Raw genomic sequence first — 4,822 nt, forward strand, 5'->3', positions numbered from 1 at the left:
ACAGGCACTATTAAAAGTTATGTAACTTATAATTAAATAAATTATATAAAAATCAATGTAACATATACTCAAAACATCACTTTCTGATCATTTTATTACTATTTAAACTCAGAGGTTATTTGCATCTATTTTAGCTGTAGGATGGCAATGTTACGTGATGGTATCTGTCCCACTGCACATTTCTTCCTAACTCTGTACTCAGTGACTATGTGGTGGTAACTTGAAACCATGGTGGGGTATTTGTACCACAAATATTGGCAAATGCTACAAATCAGGCTTTTCTACTCTCCTCCTCCCCCCAAGAGAGCTAATTATTAAATATTTACCAGCATACCACTGGTAACAAAAAACATTAGTTTTCTTCCATTTAATGTATGTAAAGTGTCTGGCAGAGTGCATGACACAGAAAGTGCTGGTGAAAGTTCAGTCTCCAATGTTCTTTTCTTTATTTTGCCATCTCCAAAATACAGTAATTTTTAAAATATGCTTTATTGATTATGCTGTTATAGTTGTCCCAATTCCTTTTCCCTTTGTTCCCCTTCACCCAGTGATACCCCTCCCTCCAGTTGTCCCCCCTTAGTCCATGCCCATTGGTTGTGCATATAGTTCTTCTCAACATTTTCCTGTCTACTCCACTTCTTCCTACTATGCTTCTTAATTCCTGCACCATCTCCCTCCCTTTCCTCCCACCCCCTCCCTGCTGACCTCTCCCCATACCTATAATTCTTTCCCCACTCTCGTTGCCTACTTAGTTTGCCTTTGTTTTGATTCCCTAGCTTCTGTTGTTGGTTTTTGTGATACAGTTTTCATTTTAATGTTCATAGTTTTGATCCTCTTTCTCCTAAACAAGTCCCTTTAACATTTCATATAATAGTGGTTTGGATCTGATGAACTCCTTCAGTTATACTTTGTCCTGGAAGCACTTTCTCTGCCCTTCTATTCTGAGTGACAGCTTCGCTGGATAGAGTAACCGTGGTTGTAGGTTTTTGCTTTTCATTACTTTGAATATTTCTTGCCAGTCCCTTCTTGCCTGCAGAGTTTCTTTTGAAAAATCAGCTGATAGTCTTATTGGGACCCCTTTGTATGTAATTTTCTTCTTCCCTCTTGCTGCTTTTAAGAGTCTCTCTTTATCTTTAATTTTTGACATTTTGATTATAACATGTCTTGGTGTGGTTCTCCCTGGGTCCAGTTTTTTTTGGAACTCTCTGTGCTTCCTGGACCTGTAAGTCTATTTCCTTCCCCAAGTTAGGAAAATTCTGCTTCATTATTTTTTCACATAATTTTTCAGCTTCTAGATCTTCTTCACCTTCTGGTAACCCTATGATTCAGATGTTGGCCTGCTTATAGCTGTCTGATAAGTTTCTGAGCCTCTCCTCATTTTCTTCACTTTTCATTTCCACTTTATGCACTTGTTGACTGTTCCTTCCTATGTTCCGATTTGTTGATTTGATCCCTGGTTTTCTTTCCCTCACCACTAGTTTCGTATGTGTTTTTGTTCATTCCAGCAGGACTAGCCTTCATTCCTTCCCTGTCTTGTTTAAGATCTGCTGTTATTGTCTGTAAGGATTTTTATAACCAAAGCTCTGAACTGAGCCTCAGAAAGATAATCTATCTGCTGGTCTGTTAGATTAGATATTTGCTGTCTAGTCAGCTGTGTCACCAGGGTCTCTATCATGATCTGTGCCATCCTGACAGTTTTATTTACCTTTGCTTCCTGGGCAGGGCTGTCACACCTCCTATGCTATAGGGGGCAGAGCCCTGTGCACTTGTCACTGGGCAACACTTCTCACCATGCTGTGGCATTTTCTGCAGGGGTTGGGGTCCAAGATGGGTTCCTGCTGTTCAGTCTCCACTGAGAGACCAGGAGCCTCCTCCTCCATCATCACCTCCTCTGGGCCTCACAGTCCAAGGCAATGGAGGTCTACCTTCCCCGGCTTTGGAATTGCAAGCTGATGGGTCTGGTCTGCAGCTGGGGGTGCTCCCCAGGCACTTCTCGCCTCCCTATAAATACAGGTATCTGTGCTTACTGCTGTTCTGCCGCCGTTGCCGCTGCTGCCACTGACAGCATAGCTTGACTTCTTCCCCTGGTTTCACCCCTCCTACCCATCCAGGCAAGCACCACTTCTTTATAGCTTTATACGGTGGACTTCCATTTATTTTCTGGAACTTCTGGTTATTTCTGGTTTTGCGGTAGTTGTATTCCTTCTTAGCTGTGGAGGGAGACAGAGTGTGTCATTCTAGGCCTTCATCTTGGCCGGAACTCTCTCCATTTTTTTTAAAGTATATTTTATTGATTATGTTGTTACAGTAGTCCCAATTTTTTCCCCTTTGCTCCCCTCTTCCCAGTACCCCCCTTCCCTCTAGCAATCCCACCTCTCTTAGTTCATGTCCATGGGTTGTGCGTATAAGTTCTTTGGCTTCACCCTTTCCTATGTTATTCTTAACATCCCCCTGTCTATTTTGTACCAACCAATTATGCTTCTTAGTCCTTGCACCATTTCCCCATTTCTCCCCCTCCCCACTCCCAGCTGATAACCCTCCAGATGATCCCTATACCTGATTCTGTTCCTATTCTGGTTTGCTTAGTTGAATTTAGTTTTTAGTTTTTAGATTCAGTTGTTGATAGTTGTGAGTTTGTTGCCATTTTAGTGTTCATAGTTTTGATCTTCCTTTTCTTAAGTAAGTCCCTTTGACATTTCATATAATAATGGGTTGGTGATGATGAGCTCCTTTAGCTTCACCTTGTTTGGGAAGCACTTCATCTGCCCTTCCATTCTAAATGATAGCTTTGCTGGATAGAGTAATCCTGGTTGCAGGTTGCCTTTCATCACATTGAATACTGCTTGCCAGTCCCTTCCTGCCTGCAAAGTGTCCCCTGAGAAATCAGCCAATAGTCCTATAGGTACCCCCTTGTAAGCCCTTCTCCACCTCTCTCTTGCTGCCCCTAGGACTCTGTCTTTATCTTTCACTTTTGGCATTTCAGTCATGATGCATCCTGGTGTGCTCCCTTCTGGGTCCAGCTTGCCCGGGACCCTCCGTGCTTCCCAGACCTGTATGTCCATCTCCTTCAAAAAATTTGAGAATTTTTCCTCATTTTTAAAATTCTTCCTTCCTCATTCTGCACTGGTTTACTGTTTTTTTCTTCCTTATGTTTCAAATCATTGATTTGAACCCCGGTTTCCTTCCCTTCACCATTGGTTTTGTGTGGATTTTTCTTTGTTTCGCTTAGCATAGCCTTCACTTCTTCTCTTATGCATCTTCTGTACTCAAGCATATCTGTCAACCCTGTGAGCATCTTTATCAACAGTGTTTTGAATTCTTCATCTGTTAGGTTATCTATCTCCTCATCTGTTAGGTTGGCTATCTCCTTGTCGCTTAGTTGTCTTACTGGAACCTTGATCTGTTTCCCCCCTTGGGCCATACTTCTCTGTCTCCTCATTCTGACAGGCTCCTGTGTTTGTTTGCCTCCATGTCCCAGGTAAAGCTGTCGCTCCTGTTTGGATGAGTATTTCTTCTTTATATCTTTGTTTTCTGGACTTCCATGTAGTTTGATTTTTTGGAACTTCTGGTTGTTTCTAGTTTTGAGGTAGTTGTATTCCTTCTTAGTTGTGGAGGGAGATGCAGCGTGTCTGTCTATGCCTCCATCTTGGCAGGAAGTTGGACATTCCATTGTTCTTAATTAGATTAATTAATTTGACCCTTAGAAGTGGAAGGAGCCTTAGTCATACTCTCATTCACTTCCCTTGATAGACCAGAAATGCAGGGTGTCCCATTGAAGGTCATTCGGTTAATTAGGGACAAGCCCTAGACTCAAAGTCCTGTGTCTACCTTGATGATTTTCAAAGTCACTCTACTTTCTTCCTTCAAAGCCAAATTAATTAACTCCACTTGGAGCCACTGTAACTAATCAGGACATTGGGCAGGTAGGACTTTGGAGCTCTAGCCTGACATTTGCAGTTAAGCTTAAGTTCCACTTAGTCCTTGTTCAGCTCTGCCCTGAGCTCTGAGATTGGTAACTCATCTTGGACCTTATTCTTGGGTCTCAGTCTCCTCCTCAGATGCCTGACATCTCTGCCAAGTGGATCTCCCTTACTGCCTCTGCCAGGATTCCTGTTTGGGGACCCTGAGCCTCTACTTATGCCTTTGCCTTGTCTTTGTCAGGCCAATATTCCTTTGCAAGGATAGCAAACTTGCTTGGAGAAGATCCTTGTTACTTGCTGCCACCCAGCATGAATGAATCTCAGGACTTTCCCTGTACTTGGATTCACTGCTGCCAGAGCCTTATATCTCTGGTATTAGACTCAGACCCCCTTGACCAGACTGAAGACATGTCAGGACCCATGGTCATAATATTGCTACACTTAAGATGCTAGCTTCCGCCCTTTCTTGTGCCCTTTTAAGGTTGATGCAGTGCCTTAGGAGACTAACACAGAAGGGTAAAGTAAGTCTCCATAAAACCCAGAGAAGAGATGGTAAAACTCCTCTTTGGATCCTGTCTGGAGTCACAGCTGAAAAAAGAAAAGAAAAAAAAAAAGATGCTAGCTTCCACATGTGACCTGCTTAACTGAGCTTTCTCCTCCTTCCTGGCTCCTGCCCTTTGTGCAATTCTGCCTCTGGATCACTTACCTTCTTGGTCTTCTCTGTCTATCTGTGGTTGGCTAGGCTAGGGAAGGGCCTGTAACATGAAAAAAGTAAAACTACAAAGGGAAATGAGCTCTACAAGACATTAAAACATACTATAAAGCCTCTGTACCTAAAGGAGTATGGTTCTGGCTCCTTGGAGAAGTGAGTCATTCCAGAACTGGGACAGGGAAAATGCAAG

The 4,822-nt window shown here is 42.8% G+C and overlaps 1 non-coding gene across 1 annotated transcript; it reads left to right on the top strand.

Annotated features, from left to right (window-relative positions):
- The first annotated feature begins 4,388 nt into the window (after positions 1–4,388).
- LOC150007638 (small nucleolar RNA SNORA26) lies at positions 4,389–4,510 on the top strand. Its single transcript, XR_016512200.1, has one exon. It is a non-coding gene; the product is annotated as a small nucleolar RNA SNORA26 (small nucleolar RNA).
- Positions 4,511–4,822: the final 312 nt, after the last annotated feature.

Source organism: Furipterus horrens, unplaced genomic scaffold, assembly GCF_987537825.1.
Source record: "Furipterus horrens unplaced genomic scaffold, mFurHor1.1.pri manual_scaffold_6, whole genome shotgun sequence".
Lineage (NCBI taxonomy): Eukaryota > Metazoa > Chordata > Mammalia > Chiroptera > Furipteridae > Furipterus > Furipterus horrens.